Here is a 22343-nt window from a genome sequence, read left to right on the forward strand (position 1 = left end):
CTCCCCCTGCTATTGCAAAATCTTGGCACCCATTGCAAGTCCTGAATAAAGTCTTTCTTGACACCGTATGATGCAATTTTTCTCTGACAGGCTTCACATATCTATTTTTAAATCTGTACTTTGTAAAATGTTATAAGTATCATGTCACTTCTTTGGAGTAAACAAAAAGCCTCAAAACAGTAAAAAAACAAACCAATCTCTCGTTACTGATGACATTGTCATTGGATCTCACTGAAAACATTTGCCTTTTAAGTTTTACATAAGATGCTTCCGTTTAGGTTCTTTTAAGGGTGTAACACTGGCCCACCTGGACAAGGGTTATTTTCCCCTTCTCGACCCCTCTAGGCCTTACTCTCCAAACTCCTCCTAGCAGTTATTCCTTCTTTCAGCATTCCCTTGTCCTTGTGCTCCTGTCTTGTTTTGCAATTGAAATTGCCCCTTGACAAATAATACACAGCATGTCTTACCTACTTTACATTTAATCTTTTCAAAAAGTCTAGTCCTGCAATATATATTCTAAGGTAGGATAAATGATAGTAAGCTTTAATGCATATTTTACTAGAATTATTTTTTTACTTTTATTCTTTTTTTTAATTGAATTTATTGGGGTGACGTTGGTTAATAAAGCCACCTAGGTTTCAAGTGTACAACTCCAAAACACATCATCTGCATACTGCTTTGTTTGCTCACCACCCAAAGTCAAGCCTCTAACCCCAAAATCTCAACTGCTTAATGCAGATTCACTTTCCTAAACAGTGCAGTCTCATGTTTCTCATTAGTCATAAAAACATCTCCCAATTATTGCTTTTGGTCCCTGGTCCATGTCACTCACTTTGTGGTTGATATTGCTGCAAATCAAATAGCAATCAGAATAATGAGCTGCCACCACTCGGAGTCGTAGTTGGTGCTACATACTGTCAGAGATTGTTCACACTAATCAACTAATAATGACATTGCTGCTTCCATCATGCTAAACAAAATTCCCTCAGTTGTGCAACACAGTTACTAATAACCTCGGAAACCTTTTTCGTGCATAAGGAGACTGTTTCAGAGATTATCTGGAGACCTATCAGAGAATAAACCAGGGAAGACAGAATCTACCAGATGGAGATTACTCTTCGGTAATTAACTAGACATTGCCCCTTTGGGTCCATAACATTTTCTAACATCGTGAGGCGTTTCCTTTAGCATAATGATGCATTTATGTTAATATATTAGATTGGGAACAGCTAGGAGATAGTGTTAAATATTAAACATTTTATACATGAATCATATTATTAATAGCCTTTCTTTAGCTTAAAAAAGGTATGCTAAATTGGCAGTCAATAAACAATTTAGAGGCATTAATATTAAAGGGGAACCAATGAATTCAGACTCATGACAAAATGCGTATTTGTTCATTTCTCAAGAGAGACATACTTTCATGATTATTAATACGGTAGTTAGAGATTTACTTTGAAATGGAAAAGCTGAAAATACCTGGAGCAGAGTTAAGACAATGAGGCACTTGGTCAAAGGATTAGGATTCACCACCAGGGAGAACTCTTCCTGTGTGAGTACCAGGCTGCCCAGAGGTGCAAGGTTAGATGACAAATGAGCCATGACATTCTCTGTGACACAGACATTGTACATCTTGTTTCAGAAAACATTTAAGGGGGGAGGACGGCCTCTCAGAGGTGGTGAGAGTTTCATTAGGTTAAAGAAGCCATCCCTCCATTTGTCACTGTTAAAATTGGTGGTGAAAAGCGTAAAAACACATTTAGGTTCAAGCTGAATGATTTCTGATGGGCTGACAGACAGCTGCATTGTCCTGGTTTTGAAATGCAGATTCGGGGTGATACAACGTGATGTCATTATTTCAGGCCTTAGGAGGCATTTTGTCTAAGTGACTGCCGCTTGCCTCAAGGTCATTTTACTAATTGTCTAAGATGAGGGCCTTAGTAAGGCTGGGAGCTCTGCAGTGTTAGTTAACCCTTCAATTCTGGCAGGGAATTTGCAATATTTTAATCACAATTACTTGGAATATTTAACTGTCAAAAGTATTCTATATGTAGAAAATTGAGACTTAAGTAAAACTGCTACAAGGACTATCACATTAGAGATGATGGAAAGAGATTCAAAATATACCCTACTCACCAAAGTATTTATTCATTTATTATTTTCAATCCTCACCTGAGGGTATTTTTTCCATTGCTTTTCAGAGAGAGTGGAAGGGAGAGAGAGAGAGATAGAAAAGGGCAGAGATAGAGACAGAGACATGAGAGAGAGACATGAGAGACATATGGACTGGTTGCCCCCGGCACCCGCTCAGACAGGGGCCTGGGAATCGAGCTGCAACAGATGTGCATGTGCTTGACCAGTATTGAACCCGAGACCCTTCAGTTCACTGAACCAAACCAGCCAGGGCCACCAAAGCATTTATTGATTGAGGATCTACTGCACATCAGACTGTGATTTAATTGAACTATCACGTTCACTTCTTTTCAACAACATAGAGGGTGTTATGATACCTACTCTAGAGACTAGAACCTGGGCCTGGCAATCTCTCCTGGCCTGGCCAGGAACTTGCAACTAGTGGCACGAGCATCACCTGATAGCTGTGAGAAATGTCGAATCTCAGGAGCCCCCAGAAACCTACTGAGCTGGAATCTGCATTTTAACAAGATTCCCAAGCAATCGGTATGCGCCCAAGTTTGACAATCACTGTCTTGAGACTCGGGGTCTATGACGGAACCCGAGTTCAGATCCAGCCTAGCTTAGCAATGTATAAACCATTCTGTTTTCAGTAAGTCGTGCCATTTGTTACAATGTTTTGCTGTTGTTTTCTGTGTGTCTCTTTTGTTTTGTTTTTATTTATCTGTTCCTCAAGGAGGCATCAGCTGGAATTGGAGTTTAGAACCTTTTAGGCCTTCTTTCCTTCTCCGCTACCAAATTTTTATGTTACAGCTGTCTGGGATCAACGAAACACAGAGTTAGGCTTAGGAGCTAGAGGCTTAAAGTAGAACACTACCAAGTTATTTACCAGTTAAGAAGATCATATGAGTAGGTATAAGTGAGTCTGTGTAAGTCAGGAGCATGATTATGAATGCAAAGAAATTAAATACTAATGGTAATATTTATTACAACATTGAATGGGTTGTGGGAGATCAATAGGAGTTGAAACCATTGAAAAATTCCTGACATTTCAACAGATCTTACTGTGTGCTTTATGGGTTTTTTTTATGTCATGATATCTTTTTTTCTCTCCTTCTTTTGCCTGCCCTCTCTCCCTGCAATTCTGATGTACTCATTTACAAATCTGAGAAACATTCCCATACCTATTCACACATAGGGCCCAATAGCTAAACTGAGCTGTTAAGAGTCAGGCTTACAGGTGTTTTATGCTTTTAAATTGTGGCTTTTGTGCAAAGAAAAAAATACGTTCGTGAAGCAATGAAACACTTTGTGCAACATTATCATCTTTAGAAAATCTTACTCATTATAAATACATATGAGTTAAAAACTATCTGGACAGCAATTATTTCCAACATTATAATTATTTGACTGGATATATTTTTAACAGAAAAATGCAGTTGTCTTGAACGAGGTATGGTAGGTGCTCTCAACTTGTCATTTTGTGGTACAGCTAGAACATGCCTGGGTATTGCATTTTATTATTACTTTTAAAAAAACAGTCAACTATTGTTTAAAGAAGAGTGTATTCTTTTCTTTACAGTGTTGTTGTGGACTGCATATTTATGTCCCCCTGCCCCAATTTCGTATGTTGAAATCCTAACTCCCAATGTGATGGTAGTAAGAGGTTAGGCCTTGTGGTCAGGAGGGTGGAGCCCCCAAGAATGAGATTTGTGCTTTTATAAAAGACACTCTAGACAGGTCTCTCATCCTTTTATCCAGCTGAGGATACAGCAAGAAGACAGCCATCCGAGAACCAAGGAGCTGGCCCTTGAAGATAACAAATCTGCCAGCACCTTGATCTTGGACTTCTCAGGCTCCAGCCTGAGAAAAATATATTCTGTTGTTTATAAGCCACTTGGTCTATAATATTTTTGTTACAGCAGCCTGAAAGGACAATGAAGTCAAATGTCTTAGTCTATTATCTCCATAACCTCTAGGGGTGATTGTTTTCCCAATGAATTCATTGGATTCCCAGGTTAAATAGATTCAAAAGGACACAACACAGGGCCATCAGAAATTCAAACCCAAAGTACATCTGATATTTATTCCTCTCATCTGTAAAAACCTCCTGCTCTTGGTTTATCTCTCTGAAGCCTGTCCATTCTCCCAGGCCCACCTCAAACCCACCTTCTTCTACTGGTCTGTCTACTAAAACTTTCCTTCAGACAGGTGCTTCTCTGACATTTATTTTCCTTATCACTCACTGTTTCTAACATTAATGTTTACATTGAATTACATTTTACTAATGTCTTTTCCTGAAACGAAATGAAGTCCCTTAAGATCAGAAATCTCATCCCTTTTGGTCACTCACATTGCTGTGCATGGTGCTGGGAACTCAGATCCCATAGATGTTTATTGGAAAAGATTTCTCCAGCCATAGGGGTGCTTATCAGGTGAAAGTAAACTTTTTCATTCTGTGAATATTCAGGAAACAGTTGTGTCTTTCCTGTTGTCCTTTGTTATCAGGCACTTGGACAGAATGCATGTTAAAAATGGTTACTAATAGCTTAAGATATCGCAAAAATGTCCTGGTCAATTAGTACAGAGAAATGGATCAAAATGATGCCTTTGCTTCTTACCAGCTTCGTGACTTTACAGGTTTTTTAACATTTCTAAGCCTCAAACGCATAACATGCTGTGGTGCTAATGGTGATACCTTTATGTGGGGTTTTAGATGTTAAATAAAAAGATATATGAAAAAGTACTCAGTGCCTTGTAAAAAGGTGGGTACTCAATGAATATTTTTGGCAAGCAGTGTGAGAATATTATCTGTATTCAAGTCCAGTGACTACTGTAAAAATTTATCTTAATCATAAGTGAAAGGCCCAAGTGAGCTAGGAAATGTCTAGCAAGTTCTATTTATTTAATTATTATTATCAATCAGACACAGTGTTGGATAATTTAAATAATGTTTCTCATAACTAAAAAATATTTGAATCTTCATAGCAAAATTATAAAGTATTAATATTTAATTTTGCAGATGAGGAATTAGGAGTTTAGGTAACTTGCTTAAGGCCATAAACCTAATAGAATTAATCGAGCAAGACTCATGAGGTCTTAAAGATAAAAAGCAATTTTATTTTTTTTCCTACCGTCCCTCTAAACTATCCCAAGAGAAAAACTTGGAGAGAAATGAGATTTTTGTGTGTGTCATTGTACATAGTAGGCAGTCTAGGTTAGTTTGTTTCACAAATAATTCATTGCAGTCATCCAAGCTTGCGACCTGCTCCTAGGTAAAGCCCCTTGTCCGCCTTTCTGGCCAGAGGCGGTCCCTCAAGGGAGGGCCGTGGTCCGCCTGTCGCTCCGCTCTCGTCCGCCCGGTAGCTGTCGCTCGGAACCGTCGGTGACCCGGAGCGAGCGGAGGGCAGAGTTAAGGGCGCAGGAGGACCTCGCCCTGCCTGCCTCTGCTCTAACTGGCCTCCCGCTCTCGTCCCTGGGAGGTGCTTAAAGCTCCTTTAGGTCTGGCACTTCCATGGAGCTTTTGGAGATCACCTCGACCGCTTTCACTTGTTGCTGTTGATGGTTTTTCACCTGTAATGCACTGTACTCTGAAGGCCACTTACTCCTCTCTGGGACTCTAGGAAGCCGCCGTTTAACTGTTAGCTGCGCCAGCTTGGGCTGCGCAGGCCGATCTCACCCGTGAGCATCTCCTTCACGTGCCTGCCGAGCGGCTGCCTCGCCCGTCCTTGTGCTGCAGATTTCCGAGGCAGAGCAAGGGGCTCACTTAGTGTGTCTCGGGCATGTGTCAAACTCCAGATGGCCCCATGGAAGACTCTCTCACTAGGTTTAAGGTCAAAGACAAGTGCTTACTCCCACCTCTTCCGTGTGTGTGTGTGTGTGTGTGTGTGTGTGTGCGCACGCAGTGGGACGGAACGAGAGGGAGGTATGAACAGCATATCAGTAGCTGTATCCAGAATTATCTACATACAAATCCCCTATACACACCCCCCCACTACATCTAATCTACAACATCAGAACACTTATAGTCTTAATGAGGGTTTATGGTTCAAAAGCTGCTAAAGTATTTTAGGCTTTCTTTGCAAAATTTATATATGGTTAGTCCCTTTTTTTCGAGTGCAAATTTTCAGGCATGGAGTTTAAATGGAACCTATGTCCGTCTGTGATCATGCTCTTTCCACTTTATAGAGGAAATCAAGTTAAAGGAAAGTTTGAGTTAATTACTCAGTTTAGGCTCAGAGTGATTTCTGAAACCTGTGTATCATTTAACCAGTTAGAGAAGGCAGCAAAAAAATCCTTCTTGTATCACCTTTGGTCAAATTCAATTATACTTTCTTATTTCTATTACCCTTGTATAACTAGAAGCAATCCATTCTTCAAAGGAATCAATGACAGAAATTGCAGAAATGGAATCACCCCAAACACAGGACTTCAGAGGTGTAAGAACATCAAAACACAGAAGCCGTGAGACCGGCAGATTAAACACTAACACAGGAGAAGGGGCTGCATTCTTGAGAGGTTGCCATGTTGATGAATCCAGAGCTGGAGCAGAAAGAAAAAAAATAAAGAAAAAAGTGAAAAAGTAAAATATCCAATGGTGCACCTAGGATAGATATTTAAACTGCTCGGGGAACTATTTCTTCCATTCGTATGTAATCTAATAAGGCATCTGCCAGGAGGCGTTAACAGTAAGAATGGAATAATGAGTTATGGATTTCACCAGGCCTCCTGAAAGCTGCCGATTTGCAAAGACAGCAGGCGAAAGAATGGCAAAGGAAATAATGTTGGGAGCAAAGGAAGAAAGCGCATGACGTTTCGTACCCTGGCGCATATTTAAGAAGGCACATTGGCACCACTTACACTTCAAAACTCTAAGAGTAGGATCGCAGTTAGTGCAGGACACTCCTCTGCCATTTCCTTTGGCTTGCTCGGATTATTCAGCGCCTGATGACACGCAGATGGGGACAGCTGCCTTACGTTTCTATTAAACTTCGGGACAGCCGCATCGAGCACGCCTCAGGCGGTTTCTCTCACCCTCTGTTCTTGTCACCTTCCTTTTCGCGGTTAGGAGAGGCTTACGTGAAGGCCCGCGCACAGGTCTCATTCGGCAGCACATCTTAAACACATTTATATGGAGTAACCGTATTTTTACAGCTTAGTTTGTAATTTTTATTGAGATATAACTGACATATGAAGTTATATTAGTTTCAGATGCACAATATAATTATTTGATATTTGTGTGTATTGCAAAATGATCACCACAATAAATCTAACATCTGTCACCATACAGAGTTACACATTTTTTGTCATGTGGAGAGAACTTCTAAGATCTACTGCCAACAACTTTCAAATATACAGCACAGGACTATTAACTATAGTCATCATGCTGTATGTTACATCTCGTTACTTGTTTATTTTATAACTAGAAATTTGTACCTTTTGACCCCTTTCACTCATTTCACCCACCCCTACCCCTGCCTTTGGCAAGTTCCAGTCTGCTGTTGTCAGTATCTATGGGCAATTATTTTTTACGATTTCACATGTAAGTGAAATTATACTGTATTTGTCTTTCTCTGTCTGACTTATTTCACTTAGCATAATGCCTTTAAGGTCCATCCCTGTTGTCAGAAATGTCAAGATTCCTTTCTTTTATGGCTGAATAATATTCCATTGTATATATAAACCACACCATTTTATCAGTTCACCCATTGGTGTACACCTAGGTTTCTTCCCTATCTTGGCTATTATAAATAATGCTGCAGTAAACATAGAGGTGCATTTATTTTTTTGAATTAATTTTCTTCGGATAAATACCAGAAGTTAATTTGCTGGGTCAGGTCATATTGTAGTTCTATTTTTAATTTTTTTAGAATCTCCATACTGTTTTTCTTAGTGGCTGCACCAGTCCACGTTCCCACCAGCAGTGTACTAGGTTCCCCTTTCCCCACACCCTTGCCAGCACTTCCTGTTTGTTGATTTGTTGATGGAGCCATTCTGACAGGCAGGAGGCAATACCTCATTGTGATTTTAATTTGCGCCTCTCTGATGATTAGTGACACTGAGCATCTTCTCATATATCTATTGGTCATCTGTATGTCCTTTTTGGAGAAGGGTCTAATGAGATCCTCTGCCCATTTTTTAATTGAATTGTTTGATGGGAAAATTGGACAGATACATGCAAAATAATGAAACTACATTATTACAAAATAATAATAATATTAATAATGAATAATAATGAAAGTACACCACACACAAGAATAAGCTTAAAATGGATTAACAATTTAAATGTTAGACTCGAAACTGTAAAAATCCTAGAAGAAAACATAGGCAGTGAAGTCTCGGACATTTCTTATAGCAGTATTTTTCTGATATATCTCCTCAGGCAAGGGAAACAAGAAAAAATAAACAAATGGAGCTACATAAAACTTAAAAGTTTTTGCACAGTAAAGGAAACTGTCAACAAAGGGGAGAATATATTCACCAATGATACATCTGATAAAGGGTTAATACCCAAAATTAATAAATAATGTATACAACTCAACACCAAAAAACAAACAAAAAAATTATCTGAAGGTAAGTTGTGGAGAAGACAACTTCCGCCTACCAATGCAGTGTTGCTTTGATGAATTGCCTCCAATAGTGTGAACTTGGAGAGACATATTAAGGCAAATAACTTCCCTAGTGCAAAATCAGATTTGAGTCAAATAAGATTATCAAAACCTCGGCTTTTTAGAGAGAGGCTAGGAAAGCTATCACCCACGAAAAAGGCAGCATCGTGTGCTGGGCTCACTTCAAGACCCTGAAAATCTTGTCTGAAGTTAGGCAAGAACTGGGAATCGATGCCAACAGGTAAGGGACAGAGCCTCCTTAGAAGTCAGATGTTGCTGCCCGACTGGGCATGGCTCTGCGGTTGAGCGTCGACCTAGGATCCAGGCGATCAGGGTTCGATTCCCGGTCAGGGCACATGTCCAGGTTGCGGGCTTGATCCCCAGTTGGGGGTGTGCCGGAGGCAGCTGATCAATGACTCTCTCATCATTGATGTTTCTGTCTCTCTTCCTCTCCTTTCCTCTCTCTGAAATTAATAAGGATATATATATATTTTTTAAATGTCAGATGTTGCAGTTTAAAGAAAATTTCCAGAGATAACACAAATCAAACCAAAATAATCAGAAACACAAACCAAATAACTAGAAAATTAGAGGTCTAATAATAAACAGAGTAACAGCAGCACAGCAGAGGTTTTAGTAAGCCGTCCATAGAAAGAGTTCCCTCGTTAGCAGATGCTTCTGACCTTCCCTTTAAGGTTCAGAGTAGTCTTGGGTGTGAGTGGGTTGGCTCCACCAGCGTATCTGATGACAGATAGGATATAGGGCAACAGGGAGGTGGACCTGAGAACAGGTCTCCAAGTTGAAGATTTTCATTCACCTCATAAACTCGTTAAATAGCCTTTTGGTTAAAATGAAATATCTCAATAATTTTCCTTTGTAGCTTTGTTAACACATGAATTTTAACATTTTTAGAATTACTTTAATACTACAAATTCAAGACAATTTGCAGAATATTAAAAAGTCACTGATGATGTAAGAATATCAAGATGATGCTGACACTCCACTGACATATCCTTCGCTCAGAAATTTTGTAAAGATATAAAACAATGATAGTATCTAGTGTGGGCAAAGATCAAGAAAAATACTCATTATTATTCTTCTAAACTCTGTTTTGGCAATATATCTCAAAAGCCTCAAAAACTTGCCAATTTGTTGACCTAGAATTCTATTAGTAGGAATTTAACTTAAATAGTAATCACATAAATACATGAAAACACATGTTGAAAGTTCATAGCACTATGACATAATATTAACGTTTTTGGAGCATCTACATTTCCAATATTATGGCTTATTTAAAATAATCATACATATTCAGAGACAGGAATGCTATGAAACCAATAAAACAGATGTAGATTCTCTCTGGGTGATGTGGAAAGATTACTGTAATGTATTAAGTGGCAATTATGAATGTATTTCTTCAGACTCTAGCTAGAGCTTGCATTTATAATGGGTGATAACATTTACAAGCTTTTATTTTTCACTTCTTTTGCTGACCAAATTTAATCTATATCATTGCCTTCCTTGGTATTCAGCTTGGCACTATTAATTATTTCTAAACTTCTCTTATATGATTTTTCACCTTTGATCGACACCCTCTTGATCCTGAACCACTGTAGAAGTGGCAGTCCGCAACCTATTTTATACCCCACCGTCTTTACCGCTTCCCAAATATTGGTTGGTCTATCATTTCTATGGTATCTGGGCCTATAACACTTTTACTCTACTCTCTTCATTCTAATGTGCACATTTTTTCTACTTTTAGTTCCAAAGTTAAATATAATTTATGCACCGCCCCAATCCTTTTCTTGTATTGTTTAAAGTCACTTACTGGTTTTATGAAGTTCATTTTTCAGTAATTTCCTCAAGGAAATTAAGAAAAATATTCCCTGACTTGTGGCAAAGTAAAACACTTTTTCTTTAGCCTTTCTACCTGAATGTTGGCGTGGGTGAATATAAAATTCTGTTCTCACTTTTTCCTTAAATATTTTGTGAGTATCTCCCCATTTTTTTCTGGTGTTCATTGTTGCTGTGAGGAAATCTGAACCAGTCTGGTATCTTTTTGACTAAAAAGGAACTTGAACCGCATGCTTAATTGACCAAGATTCCTTTTTATTTCTTTAAATTCAGTGTTTTCCAGGCTCCGTCTTGCTTTTAAATGCTCTGTGTTGATTTTTCCTGAGATATTTTTTCATGGTACTTGCTTTTTATTTGAATAGGCTGTCTTTTTTCCTTTCCTTTTTTCTTTTAGGAAAGGTTTAAAAAGTATTATCTTCAAACATTTATATTGTTATATTGTTTTGATTTTCTTTTTTTAGTGTTTTAATTTTTGCATTTATCTTTTCTTGCCTAGCTTTAAAAAAAAACAAAAAAAACCTTTATTTTATTTTGGCCACTTTTTATACTTTATCCTACAAGTTTCCTACAGGATGTAACATCCCTTTTGTTTCCTTCTCTGTTGCCTTCCTTTATATGATTAATTTCCCACTTCTTTCCTGCATCTTGTCAACTTACATTCCTCCATCTCCTATCGCCTTGCCATCCTTTCCCTAAATTTATGTTATTTATTATTTGTAGTCCTTCCTCATTGAGGCAGTTACTTTCTGAAGATACTTATTATGGTGAGATATTTGCTCAAAAATGTTACTTGCTTCATGGAAATATTTTTCTGTGGTGTCTTTTGTTTTTAACTTCTGTTGTTCTTTATCATCTGGTTTTTGTTGTTTTTTTACAATATATTTGTGTTAATGCTATGTCAGCTTATTTTTCATTATTCATCATTGAATAAATTATATATTACCAGAACAATAATAGGTAGGAAGCTTCTATGTACAAGGAGACATTTTTGAAGTACTTCAGGCTTCACCCCCAAATGCACTGCCCCGTTCTTGCTACCACAAGAACAAATAGCTTCCTTCAAGCATGGCTTTATTTTTTAACCTACTTGTATAAACTCTCCCCCTTGGCTCTTCTTAAGGAAATGAAATGACTGACAGCTTTCCTTTGTTTTAAAATATATCTTTATTGATTTCAGAGAGAGGAAAAGAGAGGGAGAGAGAGAGATAGAAACATCAGTGATGAGAGAGTCATTGACCGGCTGCCTCCTGCACGCCTCCTGCTGGGGATCGAGCCCGCAGCCCGGGCATGTGCCCCGACGGGGAATCGAACCCTGATCGCCTGGATCCTAGGTCGATGCTCAACCACTGAGCCACGCCCAGCCGGGCTACTGACAGCTTGTGCTCCTAGTCCTTCCCAATCTTGTCCCTGCTTCTGTTGTTACAATGAAGAGATAAAATTTTGCAATTCAGAGTCAGTCTCTTAATTTTAAGAAATGTAATATTTTCCTCCCTAGGGATTTCTGAGATCTTTGACCACTGGACAAATCTTTGCTCATAATGTTTTCATTTCATCATGATGGCCTTTGTCTATTCTTAACACTTCCATGTACTTATAGTCTATAGGTAAAATATACTTGAGTTTTCTGATTCTTTATCTCTGGGTACATTTTTATGTAATTTCTGGAAGGAGAAGAGAAAAGATGCTAAATTATACAGAATTATTTATGCCACCCTTCCCTGATACCTTTCTGCTTAACAAGAATTTACCAGCTACTTATTTAAATTTACATTTCCTAGAGTTAACACAGTTGATCCACAAAAAGCAGTTAGACACAGACTAATATGATATTCCATGAGAGAGAAAATGAGGAATTTGGAGTTCAGATATTGTAAGTGAGACTGTTAGCAACTTAAACAGCTTAGCAAAAATGTTAATGGGTATAAGACACAAATATTACCACATGCAGAAGAGGTGTAAATTTTACATGGGGGGTCTTCAGGTAACTCGGTTTATGATTATTTCTTTATTATTTCCGAGTCAGTCTCTTACAAAAGTTCCTACCTTTTGTTTTTACTAATAATCTTCTAGATGACTGAACAGCTCCAAATAGTGTCTTCTCATAACTTCCATGTACTCCCCGAAGATTCCAGTAATAACTGATAACTAGAGGTTTGCAGTTTATATCGTCATGACTAGACTAATAGGGAGAATATATAGTTTCTAAATATGAAGACATGAATCAAAGAATATAGGTTTTAAAGCTTTACAGTAAAGAATTGCGTTATTTTTTTCCACCTTGAGGTGGAATCCAGTGATGAATGTGAAGGCTCACTATGAACCTGGCACAAAGGACACTGTAGATATTCTTGTTTTCATTATGTATCATCATCGTCATTATTGTTATTCAGTAGGGAATACATATAAAAGCTTTTTACCAAATAAATTTTCAGACTGAAAATGCCAAGATGTTAAAAAAATATATGCTAAATATTCACAGTGTCTTATTAAAAAAAAAAGCTATGTATAATTAGGAATTTTTTTTTTTTATTTCAAAGATTGATAAAATAGTAGAACTTGATAAAAACAAATATTGGCTGAGTGAAACCAGGATATCTGAGTCAATATAGTGTTTTTGGTTCTTATTTATTTATTTCCAGCATATATGACACAGTATAAAGTGAAAAAAGCCCCATTAGCCAACATAAGTAATTTTGGAATACAAATATTTCCTCATAGCAGCCAAAATGTGTAGTGAAATGAGGTTTGTGTGATTGTTGTTTTAGAAAATACATCTTTATTGATTTCAGAGAGAGGAAGGGAAAAGGAGAGAGAGAGAGAGAGAGATAGAAACATCAATGATGAGAGAGTCATTGATCGGCTTCCTGCACGCCCCATGCTGGGGATCGAGCTCCCAACTCGGGCATGTGCCCTGACCTGGAATCAAACCTCGATCTCCTGGATCCTAGGTTGATGCTCAACTGCTGAGCCACGCCACTGGGCTTGTGTGACTTTTTAGGGGAATATTAATTATGATAATTTTTTCTATAAAGCAAATTGGTAAATTATGGCAAGAACCTTTAAAAATGTCCATATTATTTTAACTACTAATGTTTCTTAAAATAAATATATAAGTACCAAAAATTTGTGGAGATGGAAAAATATTTATAATTTTAAAATTTGGAGAAAAAAGAAATGTCAATTAATAGAGAAATTCTTAAAAATATATAGCATATGCATGTAATAGACTGTTATGTATTCAATGACAAAAATAATTTTAAAGTTTCTTCAGTGTCATGGATAATGTTTCACATTAAAATTTTAAGTAAATATACAGTATATATAATTATTTACAGTGTTATCAATATGTAAAATTTATATACAAAGAGAACATATATTAAAGGAAACTCAGTAAAATATGAATGATAGTTATTTCTAAATTATGGGAATAATGATAGTATTTGTTTTCTTATTGTGTAAATTTTCTAAACTTTCTATAATCAGTGTGTTTACAATTATAATTTTATTTTTTGATAATATGATAATAAAATAAGTGTAATTTGAAGTATTTCAAGCAGAAAGAAAATTGTTCTTATGCTAAGCCTCCTTTCTTAGTAAATGCCAAGATATTTTAATTATAAAATGTTTCTTAAATGGAATTTGTAGTTTTCAAATGTCTCATCTAACTCTGATAAGCAACTATCTCCCATTCTCTGAATTATCAAGCTATAATTACCTTGATCAGATTCTGAGCATTGAAAAGCTATGAAAGCTGTGGTGTAACCTCCTCTCCTGTGACATTTAAATAGATCTCCCATTATCTTTGAGGTGTAATCCACCTTGTCTAGAGAACTCTTCAGATTCTTACATAAAATGCTTCCATATTATTAGACACTTAAAGTCATATTTAATATGAAGAGACTTTGACTTGCTTCATGGACAACTATGCACCTTTTAACTGCATATTAGTGTGCATACAGTCCTTGCTCATGTTAGGCTCTTTCCCTAAGATTTGCAAAATTTTTGCGATTTTAAAGTATTTACTATTTTTTAAATGAATCTAGATATATGCAGCAAGTTATACTGGCCCTATGTTTGTAAGTAGCTAGACTCTCCTCGCTCATGATCCCTAAAATTCCAAGTGCTTTAATCCTGTCTCTTAAAGGGGTATCGATATTATTAGTCATTCATTAACTTTTAAAAAATTGATTACCTATAAGCACTCATAAGTTCTATAAAAGCTACAAAAAATGAATACACAGGAGATTTTCAAAAGCACATTTGAACATTCAGTTAACTCAAAAATGAGAGAAAGTATCATGAGAGCTATAATAAAAGAACCAATGAGTTGTCTTGCAAATATAGGGATGAAAGAGAATCTTCCTTCCCTCCCTCCTTCCCTCCTTCCCTCCTCACCCGAGGATATTTTTTCCATTGCTTTTCAGAGAGTGTAAGGGAGAGAGAGAAAAGCATCGATGCATCGATTGGTTGCCTCCTGCACACGCCCTGACCGAGGCCGGGGATCGAGCCTTCCCAACCCAGGTGCATGGTGCATGCCCTTCACTGGAATCGAACCCGAGACCCTTCAGTCCAAACGAGTTGACGCTCTAACCACCGAGCAAAACCAGCTAGGGTGAAGAGATTATTTCTGAGTGGATGCATGCAGCCTTCTTTAGTAGCCAAGGCGCCTCATTAAAAGGGAGCGATTCCTCATATCTTGATAAAAAGAATGAAGGTGATTATGGCACCATGGGTCTGGGACTTAAATTAGAGAATAGTCTGTGTATAGACCATTAATTTTGCTCTGTTTAGCAACCTGCACCCTAATCCTAGCAATCACTTTACAGAAGAAGGTTCTAGTCACAATAAAAGAGCACAAAGCCATTTCCACTGCTGGGAAAACAACATAGAGATTACCTCTGATAATTTGGGGATAGTAGCTTTAGCTTTATGTATGAAGGATGCCGGTTTACTCACCCGGTTGATGGCTCCATCTGTCATGCTGTATTGGCAATATTGCATTGACCTAATTACAATCATTTATAATTTCATTGCTCACAATGTCACCATGACTTAAGTTTTCTAAAAGTTAAAGGATACAATATTCAGTAATCAATATGGTATTTAAGGAAGACTATCTATGTAATTAAATTACCCTTGTTGACTAGAGGATGACTTTGTACTGATGAGATCATTTCTAAAGTCAGATTCCCCCCTTAATTGTTAGAGTGACCCTGAGCAGAGGCCTGCGGCTGACGATTCTTTTGCCAAGTTTTTGGCACTCGTTGGCTAGTGATGCCTTCTCAGGTGCTCATCTTTGTCTTTCATTCTGCTCCACACTTGGCTCTAGTAAGGGATATGTGTGTAAGAGTGTTGCTCATTCCTCCAAACATTGCTATAATCAGTTAATATAATCCAGCCAGAGCCAGCTAAATGAAAGTTAAAAAAATAAAAAGGAGAAATGACTTTCAGAAAATAGCTGACTCCAGGAAATCTAAAGTTAAGGGAAATACATTTATTCTGAAAAGCACCTATTAATCAGGACCCCGTCTGTTTGATTTAAAGCTCTTTCGGTAAAAAGCAACAGAAATCCATTTAAACTAACTTATGCATAAAAAGGAATTCATTATAGGAACAGGGAAGTATGTCCTGGGCCTGTGGAAAAGTCACAGCAGGACTGATACCAGGAAACCAGGATATCAGGCACCAGGCAGATATTCTCAATCTGTGTATCTTTCTGTATCTCTTCCTAATTATCTCTTGGTTTTGCCTTTTGTATTCAAACTCTGGTCTCTTGCTGTGCATGGGCTTTGATGGGCACATGATGAAAGTTGACCATGCTGCAGTGCCAGTGTGTGACCTAATGCCAGATTCCAGGAAGAAAGGTCTTAATTGGCATGGTGTAGATCGGTATCCACCCCATGCGCTTCCAGACATGCCGGATGTGCTCACATGGTGTAAATGCAGCTGCACTTGTGGGGAGTTTCTAAAAAAGGCTCCCCAACTTGAGAAACCGTGCTTGAAAGTTTCTGCCACACTGCTCTGGAAAGGACTTTTCTTGAGGAGGACGGGAGTTTTTTAACGTCATACAGCACATAAATGGCAAACCCGGGATCGGCCTTAGGTCTGTCTGTCTCCTTACAAAGCCCCATCCCATTGCCAAATTCACCGATGAAAGAGATGTATTAAAGTTGGCTCTTCCCTGCCGATTTTAAGAGAACGTGCGCAGGTGCAGAGGTCCACAGGGTACAGGTAACATCGTTCAAGGGGAATTTCAGTGTGAGGAAGAACTTCCACGTCTTTGAAAGCCATCTGAAGACTATTCTCATAGCAAAACTGTGGCCTTGGCAATGCGGTGCCCAGAAGCCTGCCAAAGGAGTGAGGTGGCCAAAGCCCTTCCCTGAATTCGCCTCAGAGTTTTCACAGGGGCCGGGACTTGCCCTGGCAGGGCAGCGGGGTGGCCATTCCTGCAGGAGGGGCCGCCCTGAGGGCAGCGTTGATTTCAGACACCCGCCCCCTGGAACCTCCTTGGCACTGCGCCCCAGCCGCCACTCGCCCCCCGGCGCCCCTTCCAGTCCCGCTCCTTCAGAGGCGCCCCCGCTCCCCTCGCTCCCCTCGCTCCCCCGCCTGCCTCTCCCCTTCCCTCCATCCTTGAGAGGCGTGCCCGCGGCCACCTGCTAGCGGGTAAGCGGGTAATCGGGTAATCTATGGAGGCATAGACTTCACTAGGAGACGCTACGACACAGGCACTTTAGAGGAATTGTTTTAAAAAGAAAAGAAGAGAAAGCTGTATTAAAATAAAAGATGGAAGCAATTGGAAAATATATTAAAATAGATTTCTTTCCATTTTTTTTGTGGGAAGTTATAGGACTTTCCACTGATTTTATTTGAATTTTTATAATAACATTTGTTGCTTTTCCCTCTTGAGGGAAATACACATATGGCATATATAACACATGTTAAAAGAATAAAAATGCAGAACGTTAAAGCTACAAAATAAAATTAACTTATGAATTACTACTATTAAATTTTGATATATTTTCCAGTCTTTTGGTTATGACTTTTTTTTCTAATTTGGATTAAATTAAACTGTTCTGCTCTTGTTTTCACTAATCTTTTGTTGTCAAAACTTCCCAATGTCATTAAATCTGTATTTCCTTTTTAATTAACACAGATTTAAACTTAGGATTTTCTAAGAATTTTTTTGTTATTATCCCTCTTTTTATTCTTAGTGACTGTTCTGGACAAAAGGGGCAAGTAGGGGTTGACTGTAAAAAAGGGAAGATATAGCCGCCTGAATGGTGTTTTTGATGTTGAGGGAAAAGTGATTGTAAATAAGTGAAGATATAGCCACCCGAGTGATGTTTTCGGTGTTGAAGGAAAAGCGCCATTAGTGTGGTTTGGATAAGGATGGTCTAATGACCACTGGGAATATGGAAGCATGGAAGGAGGAGAGGCATTGATAACCTCTATCTTTTGGAAAACGCCCTGATGAGGATCTCTAACTGTAGCAAGTGCCTTACCATGTGTAATTAATTGCTTAGTCTTCGGCCCTCCATCGGATGGCTCTGACCATGATTTGCTAACCATTTCCCTTAACCATGAGAAGTCTATTGGAAATAGCAGGAATGGCCCCAGTTTATTTATTGCCCACACCCCCCCAGATGATAATCCCCACTCCAGATGCATCATTCTATGAAGCAAATCAATGTCACGTCCTTGTTGGGTTGAATTAACAGGACAGATTAGACTGACTATCCTCAGGTGCTCCTTCCAAAAATAAAGACTAGACTCAATTATTGGAACCTATCTGGGAACTCTGAGGCCTACCAGCCGGCTGGAGGCCACCCCGGAGGCACTGCACATTAGGGACTGCACATTCCTCTGCTGAGGCAGGAACCACTGGGGTCAGAGTACTTATAAACAGCACTTTCTTTCCAGGGGAACCATGTGTGCCTGTGGGATTTTTTTTTCCTGTGAGAGAACCAGGCAGTATCTTGCCTCCCTCCAGAGAACAGAGTGACTTGTACCTTCCTCATTCCTGGAAGGCATTCAGGTCATCCTCACTGACTGGATTTGTAATAGGTGGTAGAATTGCCCTAGAGTTCCTCCTTGTGGGCCAAGATAGGTTCTGTGCAATTCTTAATAAATCTACTGTATGTAGATTAATGCCCGAACCTAATGGAAAAGTCAATATAGAAATTTAAGGAGAAAGATCCTTCATTTTCTAAGATGAACACTAATGTCTTATTGGATTTATTCAGCTGGGACCCTGGAAGGTATGGCTGAAGTGACTACTGGTCCCCTTCTTATTATCAGAAGTTATTCTCAAGTACTAAGGTATTTATTTGTTTGATGCAAATTTATGTAATCAGCTTAGGGTGCAACAGCTTAAGGATTTTGATAGGTAGTTTGGACATAATCTTTTGTGTTGTTTGGATTGTGGGGTTTTACTTTTCTACATTGAAGATGCCACTATGCCAGAGCTAGCTGTTGGTCCATGTCCACTTGTGTGGTGAATATTCTGAATTGGTTCATTCTATGGCTGTGTTTCCATAGCTTTCTGATTACGATCACATGTCAAGAAAATCCCATTATTTTAAGAGGCTAACACGTTTTTGCTTAGGGTAATGGCTTCAAAATCAGGAACTTCCCAGATAAATAGATGCTCTCAAAGGATACAAATCTCCAGTTGTCAAAGTGGTTTCAAGTAATGGATTATGCTTCTAAGCTTTTCAGACTTTGGAAATGAAGCATTATCAGTGGGGTTCTACCAATATTTTGCTGAGCTGTCTTTTCAAGGGTAATTTTTGGGTCCTCAAATATTTCTTCATTTTTTTTCAATTCCTTGATCATTTATATGGGGTTCTGGAGGTTAGGAAGGAATTATCGAGTTGTCTGCTATCAAGTCCCTCTTTAACCAGAACTGTGTTGTTCTTCTATGAATCACACCATGTCACTACATATTACAGTGATGTGAAAGCAGCAGGTAGAATGTAATGTCCTGTGAAGGGGTATCCTGTGTGTGTTAATGGCATGTCATTCTGGATCTCTACCAGGCTCCTGAGTAAAGACTCATCAGAGATGTGACCAGATTCAGTGAACCCAAAACCACAACACATGTTCTGTTGAAGAGGTTGTTAAACCACTCCCCGATGTTTGTCATGATAAGCACTATTTATTGAGTACCTCATCCTTGCCTGTTTTACGTCAAATTACATATCATTTTTCACTCACTCCCTATGACATTATTATTCCTGTTTTTCACAAAAGGAGGTAGGCTTGGAAATAAGTCACTTACTCAAATCATATAGCTTGAAAGTGGTAGAACTAAGATTTGAATGAGAAACTATCTGGCTCTTAAATCCATGTTATTTCTACAGGATAATGTGATAAAATACATAAACTATTAATGATCTACCCAAAGATCTCACTTTTAAACATTTTATTTAGACTTTACCATAATCCTGTGTAATATTTATATTCCATTTTATATATGAGGAAACTACAGTTCAGAAAGAACTAACATGCTATTTCTCAAAAAGTAGAAATCAAATCTTGCCTTGTTTAATTCCCAGCCAAATAAATATTCTTTCCATTTTACCACAGTATTTCTCAATCATTGTTTTCAAATTTTTATGGGGAATCTTCAGTGGTGTGTTCATTATCTGACCTTGAGAAAGGAGAGCAGGAGAACCAGTGTTAAGATGTTTTCTGAACAGCAACCATATTGATAATCCCATAAGAATAACCTTAGATGGTAAGACTGACCAGCCAGACTGAGAGTATTTATATTGTAAGTTAAAGCATTATCTCATTAAGAAATATAAAGCCATTGAGGTTCTCTTGATTGTGTCTTAAAAATAAATAAGTTAATGAGAATTAAGTTTCCACTTTTGATATATCACCTTGGAAGAAGAGGATCAGTCAGGAGTAGGTGGTAGGTTTCAAACAGAAGTGGAGGAGAGACAATCTAAAAGGACTTTCCATCTATGGGATAACTTTTCTCTCTCTCTCTCTCTCTCTCATATATATAGTAATGATATATATAGTAAATATAGATTAAAAAGGCCACTGCTATGAACCACTTTTCAGTTTTCAGTTACAACTCTGCGACAATTCCTTGAAAGTGAAGTCCAGCATATCAAATATACACGTTTAGATCAATATTTTTAAAAAGTATTGAGCCAAGAAAATGTGGCCTTTCAAGGAAGATATGAAGGATGTTTCTGTTCAGAACAAACACCGAGTCACTCTTGCTATGTCTCAATCGGATAATTTATTGTTCTATAAAATCATAATCTAGGCATCTTTAATTTTTCAGTGGTAGCTGAGACTAATCTGAAGAGAATAATCTATTTAAATAAAGTTTGAGTACTTTTATGATGAACTACATGGGCCATCTAAATTACTTTGCAGGGAGTCATGATATATTGCTCAAATTAATATATTGCTAGAAATGGCTTGCTCAGTCTGAACATAGATATAAACAAAATTGAGTCCAGAGTCCTTTCTGAAAAATGTGCCTTGTTGAAAAAATATATTTTGAATCCAGTGCAGGAGTTTCTTTTCTTTTTGATTATTCTGTGTCACTCTAATTTATTAAAAGCCTAGTGTTGGTTGTTATGTAATAATTCATAAGGCTGTTTATGAATAGAACTTCCTAGCAGAGTCCATGGTTCCCCTTTAAATTATTATTATTTTTATTTTTAATATTATCATAAAGTAAAATTGACCTTTTTTTGTACCATTCTATGAATTTAACACACACACACACGCGCACACACGCACATATTCAAGTTATCATCCGCACAATCAGGATACAGAATACATTCATCCCTCCAGCAAACTCCCTTGTGCTCTCCCCTTATAGTTACGCTCTGTCCCCCGAGTACGCCCCCGTGGGATGTGGTACATGGGGCCCGTGGTTCCTTATTCAACACAGCACTGATACGCTAGTTACATCACAGAGCATGATTGTCTGCACCCATCTCTGTGCGCCTGGGGGAGAGTCATGGGGAGACTACATTTTACCTCCCTGGGGAAAGAGCATTACATAATTGCATGAAGGTTTTTTTTTTAAGAAAATTCCCTGCTATTGATTCTGATTTTAAAAAAACCAACAACAGCCCGGCCGGCCATGGCTCAGCGGTTGAGCGTTGACCTGGGATCCAGGTGATCAGGGCTCGATTCCCGGTCAGGGCACATGCCCCGGGTTGTGGGCTCGATCAATGACTCTCTCATCATTGATGTTTCTCTCTCTCTCTCCCTCTCCCTTCCTCTCTCTGAAATCAATAAAGATATATTTACAAACAAACAAACAAAAAAACAAAAAACCCAACAACTAACAAACGAAAACAAACACAACTTCTCTCTTTGGAGGTGAAATTCCCTTTCCCTCTCCTATTTGAAAACCACCACAATTATTGAACACCATTATTTGTGAAAATATATGAGATTCCTTAGGTATATTTGGGAGGATAGAAAAGCAGAGGTTTAAGAATAAAGGTTCCTGAGGGAGAAAAAAACACGTTTGGTATTAAAGACACCTCTTTAAGGTCCAGTTGGGTTATTTACCATAATAAAAAGTATTTGAAGGTCTTTATAGTTCCCTAAGTTGGAACTCCTTGAGGATATGAGCTGAGTCCTGTTTAATGTTGAATTCTCAGGGCCTGGGACATTTTTTAGAACTTTGCAGGTAATCAATAAGGAAGTGATGAGTACATTCCCTGAGCTTTAATCTACTCTTTAAAATTAAATTAATAAAAC

This window comes from Miniopterus natalensis, chromosome 1 (assembly GCF_054644295.1).
Source record: "Miniopterus natalensis isolate mMinNat1 chromosome 1, mMinNat1.hap1, whole genome shotgun sequence".
NCBI lineage: Eukaryota > Metazoa > Chordata > Mammalia > Chiroptera > Miniopteridae > Miniopterus > Miniopterus natalensis.